The sequence below is a fragment of the Ostrinia nubilalis genome, chromosome 13 (assembly GCF_963855985.1).
Source record: "Ostrinia nubilalis chromosome 13, ilOstNubi1.1, whole genome shotgun sequence".
In the NCBI taxonomy this organism is placed as follows: Eukaryota; Metazoa; Arthropoda; class Insecta; order Lepidoptera; family Crambidae; genus Ostrinia; species Ostrinia nubilalis.
The window spans coordinates 14314241-14336023 of record NC_087100.1 but is presented as its reverse complement, the minus strand read 5'-3'; the positions used below and the strand labels follow the sequence as shown (position 1 = coordinate 14336023).

Genomic DNA, 21783 nt, shown 5'->3' with positions numbered 1-21783 from the left:
AATAGGTATTTGCTACCACTCCTCAAGAATTCTAAAGCACAACTTTTTTTAAAAGGCATTTCGTTCTGGTCTTAAAAACTTAATTAATTTTAAATAACCTGTAAATTTAGATTTTTGGTTGCATTGTAATTGAAAAAAGAAGTTTAATTGAGTTGACAAAATAGTCACTGGCTAGTATTGCCATACAAAATCTATGGGAGAGTCTCGTTTTGACGAGTATTTAAAAAAGTACGTTAATTGATTGGTGGTAGCAAATACCCTATTCTTTTACATTATCAGTTCTTGTCATTACAATTAAACCACCCAAACTAAAAATAGGATAGGTAAAATCGATTAATTTATGTAACTATTACCAAACCGCCAATCGTAAGCTTAATCGATTTCACCTAGAACTCTACGCCTATACTCGTATCAAGTCAGCTGTATTGTACAGTCGATAGCACATCAGGTTATAAATTTTAATTGCAAATTCGCCTCTATTACCATGACATAAGATGCCACAATGTTAAGTTTGATGTGCTGTGGCCGTAATTTCAGTAACATTGGACCGAGGTCGATGCGAACTCGTGGCAATTCTAAAGTTAGTGCTTAGTTTACATAAGTATGAGGGGTTTTGCATGCTAGTCTATAACAAGTATTTAAGTCAATAATATTCGTAGGTTTACAGAAGAAATTTAATTTAAAATGAGGTGAGCAGTGATTATAAGCCTAGGCGCTGACCACCGACTTTTAGTCGGCCGATAGTTGGGCCTGATTCTAATTTGTATGAAGAATAAATCGGTATAATGTGCGCACTTTCATACATCTCCATACTGATTAACAGCCCGACCCAACTATCGGTCTACTAAACGTCGGTGGTCTGCGCCTAGGCTAAAGACTTAAAGATAATTAGGTACCTACGAGAGTCACGACGTCGTTGATGAATAAAAACCTCGGGAGCACCGAAAACAACATTTTTCAGGAGAGACAAAAAATCGTCTCCTGATTATTTAACGAGGCTTTCATTAAACGCGATAGTTATCCCATTCGAATATAGGTGAGCTCGAAATGTGCGTTGAGAGGTTTTCTAACTTATAAATTAAGAAGTGATTTTGGTAAAAATTCGACTTACGAGGTTTTCACTCGTCAACGACGTCATTACACCGCGATTCCGCGAACGCATACCTTACGTATCTAACTTCTAAAGCCTTAACAATTCAGTTAACTTAACAAAACGGGGTGGGGGGTTAAAAACCCCCATTAAGACCGCAGTTACCTTCCCAAAACCCCCCATTTCTCAAATGTTTCCTGCGTAACTCCGTATTATGGCTAATCACTTGTGAACGCCGCGGGGTTATGTTTTGTGTTTCTGCTTAGGACGTTACCAAAATCATGAAGGTTTTCTGTTGGATATAAAAAAAGTAAGAAAATTTAACTTTATGGTTTATGTTTGTTATGGCAACATTGACGGCCATTTTTTTTATTCTAATTCGTCTTCTTGCGTGTCATGTATATCGAAGTAAATAAAACAAGTTTTCTGTTATTTCAAGAACTGATTTTCATTGAAGAAGCCTATATTCCAATAGGTTATGGGCCCAGGAGATTCTGGAAATAGAAGTACAGACGAAATAAGCAAAGAAAAAGTTAGAATCGTGTGTGAGAAATCTTTGGCAAAATAACCTCAAAATGGATTCCATGCGGGCAACGAATTTTGAAAAGTTTGATGGAAACAACTTTCGCCAATGGAAATTTCAAATAAAGTGCGCTTTGAAGGCTAAAGGAATAGATATCTCCAAACCAAAACCACATGGAGACTGTACAGAGTGGATGAAAAGCGATGGCATGGCAATGTTCATTATAACTTCCTCAATGGACTTCAAACAGATTACACTTATAGAAAACTAGCTTTCCGCCCGCGGCTTCGCCCGCGTGGAATTTTGTCTGTCACAGAAAAACTTTATCGCGCGCGTCCCTGTTTCAAAAACCGGGATAAAAACTATCCTATGTTCTTTCCCGGGACTCAAACTATCTCTATGCCAAATTTCATCAAAATCGGTTGCGAGGTTTAAGCGGGAAAGCGTAACAGACAGACAGACAGACAGACAGACAGACAGACAGACAGACAGACAGACAGACAGAGTTACTTTCGCATTTATAATATTAGTTGGGATTGCGAAACTGCATTAGAAATTATGTCTAAGTTAGAATCCATATATGAACAAAAGAGTGAACTGTGCAAAATGTTAATACATGAGAAATTTTACCAGTACAAGATGTCACCGGGTGACAGTGTAGCTCAACACATATCAAAAGTGGAAACCTTAGCTAAACAACTAAAAGAAAGCGGTGAATCCATCAGTGACATGGCAATTATCACAAAAATTTTGGGAACTTTGCCCTCCAAATATAGAGCACTGCGACAAGCTTGGATGTCGTTGGACCCGAAACAACAAACTGTTGTTAATCTAACTGCACGTTTATTGGACGAAGAGGCGAGCTTAGCAGGTGAAGAGGAACAAGAAACAGCCCTCCTTGTTGCCAATAAGGGGTGGAAAGCAAAGCCCAAACAAAATAAACCAGTAGCGAGTGAGAGCAATACAACTCAGAATAATACAGCAAATAAACATAGATTTGAATGCTATAATTGTGGCAAGCGGGGGCATTTTGCTAGAGAATGTCGTGCTCCTAAAAAATCCAAGAATAGAAAACCTTAGCAAGAAGGTGCAGATATGTTAGCATTTTATGTGGAGAGTAATTCATGCAATGCTGAAGAGAATACCTGGATTTTATATAGTGGTGCCTCTGCCCACATGACATATAGAAAGGATTTCTTTCTGGAACTAACTGAATGTAAGCAGAAATCATTGACACTTGGAAATAAACAATCCGTGGAAGTATCTGGTATTGGAAAAGTGATGATACAAAGATATGTCAATGGACAGTGGGAGATCAGTGAACTGAATGACGTGTTGTATGTTCCAAGTTTGAGAAGAAACTTATTCTCTGAAGGTGTGATAATACGAAAATCCTATTCTATTGTAAAGAAAGACACAAGTGCCCTGATTTATAAAAACAACAAAGTAGTGATGAGTGCAATTATTAGAGAAAACAATTTATATGAGTTGAACATTAAAACAGTGGTTCCTGATACATGTAACTTAGTTCAAAATAATCAAAGTGATATGAAAATGTGGCATGAAAGGTTAGGACATATTAATCTAAAACAAATTAAAAACATGAGTGCAAATAGTGTTGTGCAGGGACTGGAAATGATTGACAATGGACAAGGCAATTTTGTGTGTGAAGCTTGTGCATATGGGAAGCAATGCAAGTTCCCATTTCACAAATCTGAGCGAGGAGAACTACAGCCAGGTGACTTAGTTTATAGCGACGTCTGTGGACCTATGAGCATCCCATCTATTCAAGGTATGAGATATTTCTTACTTTTCAAAGACGCTGCAACAAGTTACAGGCATGTATATTTTATTAAACACAAAAGTGATGTAATGGAAGCCTTCAAGAAGTACAATGCTATGATCAAAAATAAATTCATGCACAATGTCCGTATACTACATACTGACAATGGAACAGAGTATGTAAATCAAGTTTTTAGGGAGTATCTGGAGCGAGAGGGGATAGTTCATGAGCGTACTGCACCATATACACCCGAACAAAATGGTCGAGTAGAACGGGAAAATCGTACCATAGTAGAGAGTGCACGTTCAATGCTGTATGCGCGAGACGTCCCATTGGAGCTGTGGGCAGAAGCTGTACAATGTGCGACATACATATTGAATAGAACGTCCTCCAGCCAGACTCCAAATACAACAGCTTTTGAACTGTGGAACGGGATCAAACCTCAATTAGGACATGTTAAGGTGTTTGGCAGTATCGGATATGTTCATGTTCCAGATCAAATGAGAACGAAGTTGGAGAAGAAGAGCAGAAAGATGATACTTGTTGGTTATGACAACATGAACTACAGAATGTATGACATAGATACAAAGAAAATAACAATCTCAAGAAATGTTATGTTTGACGAACATCATGTGCCAAGCAGTAGGAAAAATATTGCACAAATAAGTATTGTTGATGATGAATTTTCAAATGAGAGTGAAACACAAGAATCTAATGGGAATGATACTCTAGTTGACAGCCCGTCAGCGGAGAGTGAAGACAGCATGATGAGTTGTACCGCTGATAACAGTGATGACCCGGACTATGAACCATCTCGAGAATTAGAAGACTCAACAATACGCACAATAAATTTAAGACCACGAATCAATAGAAACTATGAAGCAAATCTCGTAGAGCTTTCATTGCCTCAGACCTATGAAGAGGCACTGAATAGTCCACAAAAAGATGAATGGTCTAAGGCTATAAAAGAAGAATTGTCTGCACATAAAGAAAACAATACCTGGACTGCGGTCAAAAGGTCTGGTCAACGAACCCTTACTACAAAGTGGGTTTTTACTGTAAAGAGGAATGAGAATAATGAAATTGTACGCTATAAGGCTCGTTTATGTGCACGAGGTTTTAATCAGATTAAGGATGTTGACTATCAGGAAATATTCTCTCCAACAACCCGTTACGATTCAATAAGAATTATGCTTTCTATTGCTGCAAAGTATAACTTAGAAATTCAACAATTTGATGTAAAGACTGCTTTTTTAAACGGGTATCTTGAAGAGGATATTTTTATAGATATACCTGAGGGCTTGTCAATTAAGGGTGATTTTGTGTTAAAATTAAATAAATCGCTGTATGGCTTAAAACAAGCATCTAGATGCTGGAACAAAACATTTACAGATTTTTTGCTTAAATATGGTTTTGTTCAATCTCAAGCTGATAATTGTATTTACATAGGAATTTTTGATGGGACTAAAGTATTCTTAATAATTTATGTCGATGATGCCCTTGTAATATCTTCAAATAAAAAACTTATAAAAGAGATTTTAGAATATTTAAAGCAAGCTTTTAAAATCAAAGAGTTAAAGTTCAAGTATTTTGTGGGCATGCAAATAGAGTGTATGAATAACAGTATGTACATTCATCAGGAAAATTATATTAATCAGATTATTGAGAAATTTTGTATGAGTAATGCAAATCCTGCCAGCACTCCAGCAGATGTCAATGTTATTATTTCAAAGAATTTGGATGAAACTGTTGTTGACTTTCCTTATAGAGAGGCTATAGGTTGCTTACTGTTTCTGAGTTCTGTCTCAAGGCCAGATATTTCATTTTCTGTCAATGTATTAAGCAGATATGTAAACAACCCAAGTCCACAACATGTAAATGCTGTTAAACGTGTAATTAGATATTTAATTAAAACTAAAAATTTGTGTATAAAATATAATGGAGAAAGCAAAGGTCTTGTTGGATTTTCAGATTCAGATTTTGCAAATGATATTGATACACGTAAATCCACTACGGGATATTTGTTTATGATGAATGGAGGACCCATTACATGGTCCAGTCAGAAACAGAAGACCATTGCTCTTTCCACTACAGAGGCTGAGTTTGTAGCTGCCAGTGAGTGTGCTAAAGAGATATTGTGGTTGCAGCAGCTATTGTCAGATTTGGGTGAAAGTTATGACTGTATCACATTAAATGTGGATAATCAGAGTGCAATCAAATTAATTAATAACCCTGTTTACCACAAGCGTACCAAACATATAGATGTTAAGTATTACTTTATAAGGGAAAAAGTTGAACTGGGTTTAATTAAAATTAATTATGTTCCAAGCAATTGTCAATTAGCAGACATTTTGACTAAAGCGCTGCCCACTCAAACTTTTGCATATCTCAGAGATCAGATTTTAGATAGAGTTGAATAATTTTTGTTTGATATTAGTTTGAAGGAGTTAAATTTTAGTGGGAGTGTTGGATATAAAAAAAGTAAGAAAATTTAACTTTATGGTTTATGTTTGTTATGGCAACATTGACGGCCATTTTTTTTATTCTAATTCGTCTTCTTGCGTGTCATGTATATCGAAGTAAATAAAACAAGTTTTCTGTTATTTCAAGAACTGATTTTCATTGAAGAAGCCTATATTCCAATATTTTCTTTATATAGGGTGTATCAGCAAAAATGACGCTATAAGCATTGCAACTCTTAACAACATCGAAAACGAGAATGTTTGCCTTTTTAACCGACTTCAACAAAAGGAGGAGTTTTTTAATTCAGTTGTTACAAACTAGCTTTTGCCACGGCTTCACCCGCGTGAATTTCATTCTGTAAAAAAAGTTAATTTTAAAGTTCACTTCAGGTTAATAGCCTATGACACTCACAAATAATATTATTATGGTTTTGTAGTGATAAAATAATTTTCAGAATCGGTTCAATACAACCATAGATTATCCCCTACAACCTTACAAACTTTACCTCTTTATAATAATATAGTTAATTAAGTTAAGTCTATCTAGATTAACATCATACCTTAATGACAACTTTTCTGAGAAGAAAATCGAAAAGTCAAGATAGATTATAGAATTTCACGAAAGTTTTTCGTCTTCTTGAAATAATACGTTATCTGTAGATACTTCAAACCTAATCTAATTGAATAAGATAGGCTCATTATTGGAAACCCAATATTGAATTTCTTTAATCAAAAAAGTAACTTAATTAATCTAAAACTTTTCTGTAGAGTCATTTCAATAACTTTTTTGTGTTAACCAACTCGGATCGCAAGCCGACGACGGAAAATAAAAATGTCAAAATATTTGTGTTTACATAAAAATACCTAAAGCCAACGAATCATAGAGGCAGGTTTACTGCCTGAATATTTTTTTTTCAGTATTCAGAAAAAAATGAGTATGAATAATATCATAGATACATAGTAGTATACCTAAACTATTTCAAAATATTTTCTGTACAAACTAAACTCGCTCTCGCTGTCTCTGTTATGATCTTTTTAAACTTCGCAACTGATTTTAATGCGGTTTTCAGCAATAGTGATATAAGATGAAGGTTTATAATTCATTATCTCGTAACAATTTTATTTCTATTGTGTCTAGATTCGCCCTACATAAAGGTTTAAATCCCACCACATGTAAATATGATGAGCATAACCTATGTTTACTTATGTGCCAGACATTAATATGGTCTATTTATCTATAACTTAGCGAGTGCATTAAATTTATTGTACTTGTACAATGTACATGTAAATCCAATGCAAATTCATGTTCTCAATAAAATTAACCATTAATTCCAAAATGAGATACAAATTATGTCTTTCAGATAGTCTAATGAATAATTTGCAGCGCACACTTTGGCACAAATTCCTTGTATTCTCTTTGTGCAAACTATTAATTAACACTAGAAGGTAATTGCTCGTTTGCTTGCTGTTTGATGATAGATTAAAGTCTCTTAATTGCGTCCCTAGCGGTGCGGTGGAGTGATTAAGCATACAGCTCATTACACTTCCACAAAATACTTGCAAGCTGCTGCTCTAAAATGTAATTTCGATGTTTACATGCATGTCGTTTCATTTTAATTTTACATTACGGTATTTTTGGATTCACGGTAACATTGGATTTATAAACAACTCTACGGAGATCGTATTTTTACTAATCTCACGTCAAAATTAGAAAGATAAGAAACTTACTTCGATTTCTGTGATACTTAGACGTATCACAGAAATCGAAAATACTAGTGACGATCAGGTAAAAATTATTGGATTAGTAAACTAATAAATCTAAGATCAGTTTAACTAGGTTATTCTCTTTGAGGCTTCTTATTCTTTAAGTATATGGAAAATTAATTTGGTTCTTGTTCAAAGGATGTAAATTATTTTTGTTAATTTGGAGTTATCTCTCCAACCCTCCGACACTTTCATAATGTTTGACGTTCGTAGCGCGTCTACGAGCTACGACTCAATTTTATTAGGATTTTTCGTAGCATTGTAAAGTCTACACCAAAGTGTTATACACCGCTATAGATGGACCTCATTGGACAGCTGGATATCTATGTTAAGGTACAGTTATTTGCTCAAAAAATGACATGCTTATAAGCATGCTTAAATTAGTGTGCTCGAACAACCCAAAAGGAGCAAGCTTATTATTAGCAATATTTCGACAGACCTTAGTAGCAAAATGCTTAATAATGGCATGCTTTCATGCTAGCAATGAGCATGTGTAACTGTACTAGATTTGTTACAAAATAGCTAGTTTATATTGGCACAGCCTATACCTCTTCATTACTCTTGTGATAGCTGAATTTAGATAGCCAATCCATTAAAATTACACGCTGCCATTGGCCAGTAAACCACGAACTGCGCTAATTCAGACATGATTAATGTTAATGGCACCATACACTGAGCAGACGATGCCAAAACATATCCTTTTGATGTTGATTCCAGGGAAATTAAATTAGATTTGAATTGATCGTTTGATTTTGTTAATTGAACCGATGTTTTTTTTTACTTCATTTTAATTATTTGCTACCGAAAATCTTTCGTTAAATTTTAGAAAAAAAAATGTTTTTCGAACAATGGTTAGCTTGAATTTTAGTATATTTTTAAAATATTCGTTTACATTTTGTTTATATTTAACCATTAGTAGCAAAATTTAACAATTAGTTATTTTAACTATGAATCAAAAAACTGGACCTAACTAAGTAATAAGAGCAGTTTGTGGGCACAAAATTAAATAACCTCTATTTGTTTTTTTATGTCATTATTTTTTTAGGAATTTATTCAAAACACTGTTTTGAATTGCTTAACTAGGAAAAATATTACAAAAATTGTTTTTTTTTTCTTTCTAAATTCATTCTAAATTCTCTAAACTACAATTTCAGTCCACTTTTGACTAAAACGGACTAACCTAATCCCCCAACCCTATTACCAACATACCAAAATATTATGGCATCACATCAAACATTCGCTCCAACTCTCCCTGCATCCAGTTAACCATTTAATCACCCTCCGGGATATTTATCGGCGATTTGATTTGCGTCGTTACACGTCCGTGATAAATGCCATCATATTTAACGACATCAGTTACAAATCGTTCCTAAACGCGATAATACTTTGACTTTTACTGTACGTACTTTACTTGGAAATGTGCACTTTATTGCAATCGTTTTGTATTCAATATCTATTTTTTTATTATAATCTAGTCTTTCACTGGGCACTTACACAGTAGGTTTCAAAATATAGCTTGGCTTCCACTACTTCGGGGCACATACCTAACGAGTGCTACTGAGACGAATCAGAAGACCACATCATTTCGTTCGTTCGTTCGTTCGTTCGTTCGTTTCAGGCAAATAACGTCCACTGCTGGACATAGGCCTCCTCCAAGGTTTTCCACAATGAACGGTCCTGCGCTGCCCGCATCCAGGCTCTTCCCGCGACCTTCACCAGATCGTCAGTCCACCTAGTAGGCCTGCCCACGCTACGGCTTCCAGCCCGTACATCATTTAGTAATAATCAATTAGATAGTTACTAAAAGTGTTAATAAACTTTTACCTAATTAAAAGTCTAGGTTATTGTCCTATGTCATTATCACGTAGAACTTTCATCTGGAACCAAATTTTCACGATATTTTTAACGATAAAATGATATAAAATCATTACTAATTGGCATTTGTCATTATCACTAATGAGTTCGAAGTGGACTCGACTGTAATAATTTAATTTCTCTGCCTACCTAAGTTGATTGACAATTTCGTTGGAATCCAAATTGGAGGCCTACACAGTTCTGTAGTGTACTAATTAATAGCTCGTATTAAATTCCCGTCTAATAAGAAACTAAGGCTGTAGTCACAGGGGCGTTTTGCTTCGTTCATCGACCTCATCATAGGGACATGGCCAAGGGTGATCTGTGAGTAGTAAAGAGTGAGTATAGCTGCGTACAAGGCTTTTTTTTATCGAATATACACTATGATTTAGATATTGGAGCTGAAACTAAAAACCAGATAAAACTACTGTTTAAAGGTCACCCATTAGCTTTTAGTCCAATAAAAATAATGTTAATCGTGATTTTTATTTTAATGTAATTAGCGATTACCCTCTCCCCGGCTCAAGGGCTAAGGGCGGGGACTTTTGATATATTCACCTCCTAACTAGTCTAAATAAAGTTCCGATGTCAGTATTGTGTTCCACGGATTTTTCTCTACACCGTCTTTAAAGCTAACCGGACTAAATAGGGTTGTGTTGTTAACATTTTGGCCACTTTGGGTGTCACGAACTGTTTGACACTGACTGTACCTGCTGTCTAAATTTTTCAGGAGTAATTCGTTCTATGCTACCGACATAATTTTCTCCGATTCAGATGATGAGCAATTGAGCACATTAAACCTCTTTCAAGATTATCTTCAAAACAAGCCACATTACGATAAAAGTATTGCTAATACCTATAAAACGGCTATAGAATACCAAAGGTGTACGCTTTCGGGTTATCAGTGCGTTCACCTCCTGAACGTAAAAAACGTATAAAATTAAGTTAAACCCATTCTAACGCCATGGGATGTCCGCGGACTCGAAGACCTTTTTGCTGATTCAAAAAGGTTTTAGGTAATGTCATTTTAAAAAGGTTTAACGTCAAACTGAAACAGCTTGCGTTGCGACGCGTGATTGTGTTGCATTATGAGAAGCGTAGCGTGTGAATAAATTGTAACAATACTGCCTACTGCACATCGAGCTTAATACGGTTGTACTTTATGTGCTTACTAGCAGCCGCCCGCGACTTCGTACGCGTGGACTTCGTTTTACCCCCGTTAGATATCATGTTGATAGATGGCGTTTTACGACTTTCCCCGCATGAATATTTACGAACGTCAAAAACAGTACTTTGTCCAGTGCTGTAATGTGATTTTTACCAATGACGATAGATGGCGCTTTTTTAGACACGTCTTATTTATTTATTGAAATGTATTTGTCACATATCGTCATAAATTATAGCCTATATGTTAATCTGGGTTATAAACCATAATACTGTAAAGTTTCAACAAAATCCGTTCAGTAGTTTTTGCGTGAAAGAGTAACAAACATCCAGACATCCAGACATCCAAACTTTCGCCTTTATAATATTAAATAAATAAGTAGGATGTAGGATTATAGGTGCGTTTTTGTAACTAAAAAGTGACTAATCTGACTGTAATGCTCCTTAAACAATTAATTACAGCAACAGCGTCAAATAGCTCGTGCCACCCAAATTAGTAAAAAAATTCGCAAACCGTATTTGTATCAATTTGTGTTGTCAACTTTTTGGCCAGTTTGGCTGTCACGAACTATTTTACGCTGACTATTATACAACAAACTCTAAGGCTGAGTTGCACCACCTAACTTTAACGGTAACTATGACGATATAGATGCAGCCCCGGATCTACGATTTTTTCGAACCGGGGCAAGAACTTGATATAGCGCCCCCTCTCGTGAGCGTTTGATTAACACTAATATTATAATATGTGGCATTATTGGTGATCGAAAGAATACTCTTTAATAAATTTGTACTCTTTATTATCTATTACTAATAACTTTTTCTTAGGTGTGACATCAAATTAAATATAGCAATCATATAACAAGGCAACTGATAATCAAGACTTTGTTTTAATTTTTCTCATCGTTTTTTTTTCTCTCTTATCTTACTACCTCTACAGCTTCACACGGCGTGCTTTCTTTTCCGCGAAAGAATCTATTAGCTCATCAAAGTCCGTTTCAAAGGCAGTTTTATTTTCAATGGCTAGAATCGCGAGGCTAGATAAACGTTCTTGGCTCATTGTTGAACGCAGATAGGTTTTAATTATTTTCAGTTTGCTGAAACTTCGCTCACAGCTTGCAGATGTCGTCGGTAATGTGCAGTATATCCTTAAAGCTATACTAACATTAGGAAACGCTTCTTGCAAGTCATTCTGACACAGATGTTGTAACAGGTCGAATGCACTTGATTTTTCATTAATTTCTGTTACTAGGTCTTTGAATACAGAAAGTTCCTGGCAAAAATCAACTGCATTCAAGTCTTTTGAATATTTTCGTGCTAGATCGGCTCCATTTTTCTGCAGATCATCAGTCGACATATTTAAAAACGCGTGACCACTGAGGAAGGCGAAATTTTCATGTAGACTCTTTGCGCTCTCTACCCTTGTTTCTATTTCTGTTAAAATTCTGTCAAATACTACTTTTATATCTTTGGAAAATAGCCCATTTGGGTCTAGAGTTCTTGATTCATCTTCGCAGAATTCGTCGTGTTGCCTTTTCTTTTTGGAAATTCGTTTATTTTGAAGGACTGGCTCTATTTTCAATTTTTCTGATATAGTTGCAGCTTCTTTGATCCAATGTTCTATTGGTTTTTCTCTCATTCCCTGTATGATCTTAACAAGACCTTGCATTATCATCACAGAACGCGGCAAGATAATATCCTCTTTTTGTATTTCAACGTTCACTCTATTAATCTCTCGAAGAATATTATTCCAAATTGATAAGTTGAGGATAAATTCGAAATCCATCATCGCATGTAGTAAATGACTAGCTTCATACTTCGATTCTGCGGCTGAAGAGGATTCTTCAATTTCTTCTAGAGCTTTGACAACTTCCGGTAAATTATTTAATAGAGCAGTAACAGCTTGGTGTTTAGCTGACCATCTGGTTTGACTACTTCCTTTTAAGTTTGTTTTAGTACACTTTTGCATTATTTTCCATCGCGTGGTGGATCCAACAAAGAAACAATAAAGTTTTTGTATAAGCCCAAATAGGTTAACTGCTTCTGGACATGATGACGCTGAATGCACGCCCACAAGATTTAAAGAGTGTGCTAGACAAGGTACAAACATTGCCAGCTCGTTCATTTGCATAACTCTGGATTGGACGCCTTTGTATACGCCAGCCATATTAGATCCGTTGTCGTAAGATTGTCCGCGGCATTTTTGAATATCCAAACCATCATCTTCTAGTTTTTCTAGAATTTGCTGTGTGATATATTCTCCAGTTTTTCCATCTACTTCAATAAAATCAATAAAGCTTTCCTTAATAGTGCATCCAGTTTCTGTTATTTTTATATACCGAATAATCTGGCTCATTTGTTCTGAATGAGATATATCTGGAGTGCAGTCAAACATGATGGTAAAGTAGTTGGCCTCCTTGATCTCATTGATAATGGTATTTCGAACTTTTTTTGCCATCATATCGATTATTTCGTTTTGAATTGTTTTCGACAAATAGGATACCTGTCCTTTTTTGACGTGATCTAACTGATACTTGAGAGTAGGATCGTATTTAGCAAGTAGACATACCAAATTAAGAAAATTTCCTTGACTAGGTTGAGGAAAATTTTCAGTGAGATCCCTCAGTGTTTCTTTAGTACCTCTAAAAGAAAGACAGTTTGTGGCAAGATACATGACAGCGTCCATTACTACATGTAGAATATGTCTCCATTTTTTTTTCTCAGAGTGAATTAATTGCTCTATATCGCGATCAATGCCCTGGCACAATTTCATTTGCTGCAGGCGGGTTTTCCACTTAATAAAACATTCTTTATGCGTTTGTGATACTTCATGCTCAGTTAATCTTTCTAAAGTCTTTTTCCAATTAATGAGACCCTCTGTACACAACGCTGATGTAGAAGTGCTGGCAAATAACTTGCAGACAGTGCAGTAAAGTGCATTTTTTGTTTTCGAGTAAACAAGCCAGGATCTTTTAATAATTTCCTTATTTGCCATTGTTCCGAACCACATGTTATGTGTCAAATGCCTACCGTTGCGTTCAGTGGACCTAAAGTCTATGTTATTTGGATGTTCATTATTTAGTAATACAGCTTGTTTACTCAAAAATGACCTTTGTTGATCTGTAATTTTCTCTTGGCTCGGCCATGTACCTGGATCCATTAAATCTATGATTTCGTCTTTGCTGCTCAACTGCAATAAGTCACTAGATGCTAGTTGAACGTTATCTCCCTGCTGAGATAACACAGACGAATGATACTGTTTGCCATCATCTGAACCTTGAAGCTTCAACTGATTTGTCGAATCAACTTGAGTGTCCAAATTACAAGAGTTATTGGAAATACCTGAAACCGTATCCGAAGTATCAGTGGAACTTGACGATGGAGCCGCTTCGTAAAGCCATTTTCTCATCTTAGAAGCAGATTTATTTACGTCTTCAAATTTCTCTTTAGCTCTTTTTCTATTTTCAGCCCCAGAAAGCTTTTTTCTCGGTGCGCTCATCGTTGATCTTTTACAACCTAAAAAATATTCATAATATATTTTACTATATATATGTTACGGCTAAAGATAGGTGTGAACATAAACTTAAGATTAGCCGGCTAAACTTAAGTTTAGCTTCGAGAAGCAGCTAAAGTTCGATAACATGTTAGTTTGCGTCATGATATTCCATCTTTAGCCGGCTAATGTGCACATTAGCCAAAACGATACGGCTAAAAATGTATTCGATGGGCGCTCCAGGCCGGCGGAAGGCTTGAGGGGGCGGTGGGGAGACAACGAATAGCTCCATATTATTTAACAATTGTGACTAGATATTGTTTTAAGTAATTAACACTGAAGAAGTTTTATTTTGTTTTATTTTGTAATTTTAAATACCCACCTACAGAAGATTCTGTAATGACCAAATGGTTCCTTATTATTTTATTTTAATGATTAGGTACCTAGATATTGTTTTAAGTAATTAATATTTTGTTATTGTAATAATTGTAATTTTCCTACATAGGTACATAAAAGTATGTGTAATGAAAGTGATTATATTTTAATAAAGTTTTCGTGTCAAAATAGTAAACATTATTACATTGTTTCCTTTTCCATTTCCTTCTACATTTTTAGCCAAGGGCCTGCGGTTACACTTAAGTTTAGCCGGCTAAAGATAGAAGAAACTAACATTAACACCTCGTCGAAGATAAACTTAAGTTTAGCCGGCTAATCTTAAGTTTATGTTCACATCCATCTTTAGCCGTAACATATATATTTTACTAAATATTCATAATATATATTATGGTAAGTAACTGAATTACGGAGCCCAGCAAAACATGAGTTATAGACACTTCATCAATTACATAATACATTAAGGAACAGCAATAGGATCGAAAAGATAATATAATTAATATGATTTATAATATTATTTTTATTACTTACCTATTATTTCGTAAGGCGTTTATTTCCAATACGGTGTAGTTTAAGTCAATAGTTTCGCTAATAATTATTATAATTACTCGCACACGCAATCAATCACATAAACAAACAACGATAGTCCCTTGACGTACAGGTTTATTCGGCTCGGTTCGTGTAGCCTCTAGTTCTACATGTGAGTCTCTGCCGGGAATCCCCGTATGTGACATACGGGGATTCCCCCGGCAGAGATACGTACGCTATCAGTGTTGCCAACTAGGTTAATACAGAATGTACTAAATTGATTTTGGCGCCCTCTGAAACTGCCGCCCGGGGCAGGTGCCCCGGTTTGCCCCCCCCTAGATCCGGGGCTATGACCCACGCTGAACTGTCCCACCAAACTCAATGACAGGGGGGCGCTACCATCGTTCAACTATATGGTTTCCAACATAGCAAAAATCGGAAGCAGCGATCCGGTATTGACGGTGGCGCCCCACTGTCAATGTCATGGATAGGACAGTTCAGTATTTTGGAACTATAACCGGTGCTTTTTGTATGGAGTTTGACAGATTTTTGACGTTTGTCAAAGTTAAAGTATGATGGTGCAACCCACCCTAACTCTATGCTCTATCTACAGGCGTCTCCGTAACTTTTTTCAGACAGGATTTTCTTATTTTCCCAAGATCAGTCGGTCGATGTGATTGCATTGATTGATAACGGATATCAAATCTTAAGGTTACAATGAGGTTTTGGTTTTAAATAACTTGAAAAATTCAAATTGCCTAAGGTGGGAATGAAATCCACAACTGATAACGAATGATTTTACGACTCTTAACGCTAGAATTTTTGATAAGAATTGTCTCTAAAATATTACATTCGAGGGGCTCTCTTTTACTATAGCACCTAATAAAAAACAACAGAGACGGCCATTTTGAAAACTTAGCAACATTTGCGCGTAGAATTCTGTTTTCAACTCGATTTAAAGCTGGAACGGTCTCAAATTGACTTTTGTGAGGCTCCGCGATCGTTGGAGACATATTTATGAGCACTTTAAACCCTTTTAACAGTTTATACGTTTGTCTATCTGTCCGCTAGGGTAAAGGCGCGGGCTCAATGGCCAGTCATGATCCAAAACTTAAAAAAAAAAACAATATGGAAATGAAAAATCTTTCAATCCCTAATTTTTAAGTGACTCCTATGGTGACACATAACAGGCATTTTGTTTTTCTAGGGTTCACTTAAAAATTACGAATTTATGGTGAAAACGGGCATAAGACCAATATTTGGCACTTATGAACGTGAACGTGCGATTATTTATTTCATTGCACACAATATCGGAGTCCAAAAGGCAAACTCAAAGCCATAATAGTATTTTCTTTCAGTCAACTTTTAGGTTAAGCAAAAATTTTAAATCTTGCTTATAAGCTTTATTGTGTTTGCAAGGAAATCTATGACACTAGTTGGCAACCTTAATTGTTTAATGTTCACTGGCTTTTATAGCAGTTTTACAATTTGAAACTGGCGATGATGATTGAAATAATGTAATTTCAAAATGGCTATCTGTAAGATGACCTGTAACAAAAGTGAATAAATAAAAACGTAGTTATTAAATTTTCAGCGTTAAGAGTTGCATCTCAACGGGTGCATCCAGTGTCCAAGTAGCTCATATGGAAGAGCCCGGCAAGCAAGTTCGATTCCCACATTAGGCAGTTCGATTTTTTCAAGTTATTTATAATTTACAGATAAATACCTAAATAACGATGTCTGCATCAAGGATTTTTTTATCACTGATGTAGACACAGCCTTAGCTAAGGCAAAACTTTTATGTGGAGCTGGGCAGCGAACGGGTTTATGTTATGGGTCAATTCGGGGCCAGGGGTGAGTTGAAGAGATAATTCTAGCGAAAAAGCCCCTAAAATGGAATAAGAATAAGAATAAGAATAAGAATGTCTTTATTTGCTTCAAACATGGTATAAGGATGTTGGTTTTTACAATGTGCTCATGTTTAGCCTTTTAAAAATAGCATGCAAATCATTTTCATAAAATGTCATTTCATTAAAATATTTTATACCAAATTACATTAAAGAGAGATTATTCTATTACATTCATTGTCAAACAATTAAGTATTTATGTCAAATTCTATCTAGATGTCAAATTATGATTAAAATATTCCTTAATACTGTAAAAATTTTTGTTATGGAGCCAATCATACAATTTCTTTTTAAACGGTCCAGACTTCAAATCTTTAAATTCATTCGGTAACTTGTTGAACACTCTTACACACATAGCCAGGCAACTTTTACCGTATTTGTCAGATTTTGGAATAACTTTTAACACCAATTTATGCGGGTTTCTGCGCTGTCTAGAGTTTTGTATGTCATTCGCTTTTTTGAACAATCCTTTGTTTTTATGTACAAAGTTACAGATTTCCAAAATATATAGTGAAGGTAAAGGTAATAAACCAAGATCTTTAAACAATGGTCTACATGATTCCCTAGGCGGAATTCCACAGATTGCTCTGATGCATCTCTTTTGGGCTATAAAGGCTCTATTTTTATCTGTGCTATTGCCCCATAGCATAAGGCCGTAGCGTGCTATTGATTCTACATATGCCCTATAAGACATAACAGCCGTTTTACTGTTTGTTACCTTTTTAACGTGATTTAGGGCATATCCAAATTTATTTATTCTGTTACATATGTTCTCAATATGCTGCTTCCAGTTTAAATCCTCGTCAATAGTAATACCTAAAAATTTTATACACTGTGCTTGCTGAATTTTATTAATATTTAGCTTAAAATTATACTTCGCGTGTTTTGATTTGTTAAATTGTACAAATACCGATTTATTTAAATTAATTGTCAAATTGTTACTCTCAAGCCATTCTATTATATTATCAACAGTGTCATTAATGTCAGTCTCATGATTCAATATCGAGTTATCTGTCTTATCCGTGGTCACTATTATTGAGATGTCATCAGCATATAAGATGCACTTGTGGTTTGTCGCGTCAGTTATGTCATTTACATATAATAGGAACAATAAAGGCCCTAGAATACTTCCCTGGGGAACACCCTTTTGAGTTACGCGATAATGCGAAGAATGAGAAATCATCTCTTTTTTCTCAACCTTATCAATGGTGACACACTGCTTTCTATTGGTCAAGTATGACTCTATCCATTGATTCGTCACACCCCTTATGCCGATATCCTCTAGTTTTTTTAGTAATATTTTGTGAGAGACGAAATCAAATGCCTTAGACAAATCAAAGAATAGACCGGTTGTGAGGCGATTTTTGTTAATATTATCTAGTATAGAATCCAAGAGTGAAAAAGAAGCTAATGTCGTAGATTTCTCTTTTTGGAAACCGAATTGATCATTTGTTATGATCTCAAATTTAGTACAAAAATCTAGAAGCCTTCTATACATGCACTTTTCAAATATTTTGGAAAATATCGTAATAAGTGTAATAGGACGATAATTGTTAACATCGTCTTTATGACCTTTTTTGTAAAGTGGCTTTACCACCGACACTTTAAGTGCTTCTGGGAAAATTCCTGATTTAAAAGATATATTTACCAGATGAGTCAAGATGTCTGCTAATTCATTCATACTGGATTTAATTATTTTTGTACTGATCCCGTCATATCCTTCTGAATTTGTATTTTTTAATGTCAGTATTTCTTTTTTAATGTCATAATGTGTCATTGGTTTAAGGAAAATTGAATTTGATATACCATGTCTCTTTTTAATTTGATGCTGCATATTAATTGGCAAAGGTTTATTGGATATGTCAATGAAATGGTCATTAAATACATTAGCTATGTCACTTGGGTTTTTAATAATAATGCCATTGGAATTTATTGAGGAAATGTCATTAAGGTTTTTGTTATCAATTTCGTTTTTTATAACCGTCCAAGTAGCTCTACACTTGTTGTCACTTTTATTTATATACTGTATGTTACATATTTTTTTCGATCTATATATACATTTTTTTAAGATTTTAGAGTATGTAAGGTATTTTGTTCTATTTGCTGTTGATTTATTTTTATAATAACGAAATCGAAGAGCTCTTTTATTTGTACAGCAATTTTTTAGCCCTTTGCTCATCCATTTATGGTTGTTTCTATATGTGACCTGTTTCCTAATTCGTATGTTTGGAAAGCAAAGACTATAGAACATGGCGAATGTTTCCTGAAACTTATTGAAAGCTATGTTAACATTAGTTTCCGCATAGATCTCAGACCATGATAGTCTGTTCAGGCATTCTTTAAATTTTTTGATATTTAAGTAAGAGTAATCTTTCCTAAATGTAAAATAAGAATCAGGTTTTAACTCTTTCTGGCTTACTGGGAAGCTTAAGAGTTGTGCAGTCTCATGGTCTGACAAACCCAAAGGTAACACAGTTGCTTCCGCATTTTTAATATTACTAAGAATATGGTCGATGCAAGAGTCCTTTCGCGTGGGGACGTTAATATGGATTTTTAAGTTGTATCCATTGCATAGATCCTGTAAATGAGACGTGATTTTACCTATTTTGAAAGTATTTATATTAATGTCACCTGCTATAACGATTTTAGTACTAGTCTTATATTTTCTTGTTATGTCATGTAGAGTAAGGTTTAATTTGTCCAAAAATATATTAGGGTCAGATGTAGGAGTTCTGTATAAGCAGATTATGACCATATTATAGACAGGAATCTCAATACCACAAATTTCAAATAATTTCTGAGTTGCATATTTATGGAGGTAAGTTAGTTCTCTAAAGTCAATGTTATTCTTTATTAAAATGCATGTTCCGCCTCGTTTTTTATCCCTACAAAAGGAAGCCGCTATATTGTAATCTTTTACTTTTATATAATTGTCATACCCAGCTTTTAGGAACGTTTCGGTTAGACATAAGATATTGGGAATGCAATCTTCCTCTCGTAAGTTTTCTAACGTTAACTCTAGCAAAGATTGTTTGGAAAGAACACTGGCAATATTCTGATGCATTATTTTAAAACTTAAAGGTTTAGGATCGAAAAAAAGTGTTCTTTGTTAATTTGGGAAAATAATGGGGTATAGTTCCTTTTTTATACTGTGACACTATATTATCATCAGAGTTGCCTGAGGAAACCCGCCCCACATTGTCATTCAGAGGTTGTTTCCGCGTAAAATAATATGGAATTGTACCTTTACGTATTTTTTTCTCCAGACTTGGTTTATTACGGAATATCAAATTCTTGAGTATTTTAGGGTCTAAGTATTCTTCATGATAGTCAATACAATTAATTACGTGGTTGATGGAATTACATATGTTATACAAATTATTATAATCGCAGTAAACAAAGTGGCAGTTTTTGTATTCTTTACATGTCTTTTCAATATTTTTGTTTAAATCGTGCACATTCAGGTATTTATTTTTAAAAACATTGAGAACAATAATATTGTTGTTGGCAAATGTTTTACATAAGGAACGAATCTGTGATAGAACTATATGTTGACTATAATCGTTTTCACCGATACTAATTACAAGCTTATCCTTTTCCGCTAGCTTAAATGTCTGATAATCCCGTAATACCTCGGTGCTAAAAGCAAACGGCTTTAATTCTGCTCTCACTTTATATTTCCCGTAGACATTATTTTCTCTGGAGCGTATTAGCGCGGCTGATAGGTTGATACATTGCTGTGTGCCCACAATAAAAATTTTCTTTGTGTAGTCCTGAATATCTCCTCCTGTACTTTTAGGCCTTTGCTGTGTAGAGCTTTTAGGAATAGTTATTCTTTGTTTGAGCGAAATAATGTTGTTATTTAGATCAGCTATTTCATTCTCTGCAGTCTTCAATTTGTATTCGAGGTGTGTTATTCTGAGTTGAAGCGTTTTGATTTTTTTGTCCTCTTCGCCATCCCTGTTATGATGACTGCTTGATGAGGTTTTAGGAGTCGTAAATATAGACGGACTCCCTGTAACTTTGGAATTGGATCTACATTGATTGCCTGAGCTTCGACTAGTTTCCAGTAGCGGCGATTGGCATAACATCTTTAATGTACTGTTTTCCTTTAATAATTTTTCTATATGTCTATCAAGTTCAATGTTTCTCAATATTGTGCTGTCAAGTTCATTTTGCGTATATTCGAGTTCTGTCTTTAGCTGAGTTATCATTTCTTTCATTTCATGAACTGTGACCGAATCAGTTAGTGTTAAATCCAGACTTCTAGAGAGGTGGTCTGTCATCCGAGACATCTCTACTGAAGTGTCAATTTCTGTGAGAACATGGGAGTCGTTTAGCTCACTGTTGGTAGAGGAACGGTGCGCAGGACTAGAGGGCTCGCTTGGTGTGTTGGTTATCGTTTGTATTGTTGTAGCCGGCAGTATCACGTTGTCCTTCGGTTCCGCCAACTTGGAGGCCAGGCATTTTTTTCGAGTCATGACGTTGGAGGTCTCCTCTTGTTTGCTAGACGCTTTGGATTTGCATTCTTTACACTTCCAGTTCTTCCTTGTGTTTGGCTCCATTAAACGATAGAGTTTTTCCGATAGACCTACACAGTCAAACTCATACCGATTTTTACATGAAGAGCATAATACTGTGCTTTTTACGTCAACCATGGCTTTGCATTTAAAACATTTTGTTGTTTTTCGTCCATTGCTGTTAGTAGCATTTTTACTATCGGGTGCTTTTGTTGACATTGTAAAAAACAAAAGCAAAAAAATAGAAAAACAAAAAATAAAATGTATCTTGGATTCGAACTGGGGCCTTCCTGCGTATACAGCGA

The 21783-nt window shown here is 35.2% G+C and overlaps 1 long non-coding RNA gene across 1 annotated transcript in view; it reads right to left on the bottom strand.

Annotated features, from left to right (window-relative positions):
* LOC135077746 (uncharacterized) overlaps window positions 1-21783 on the bottom strand; it is a 200608-nt gene that overhangs the window by 153320 nt on the left and 25505 nt on the right. The gene's annotated exons all lie outside the window — the stretch shown is intronic.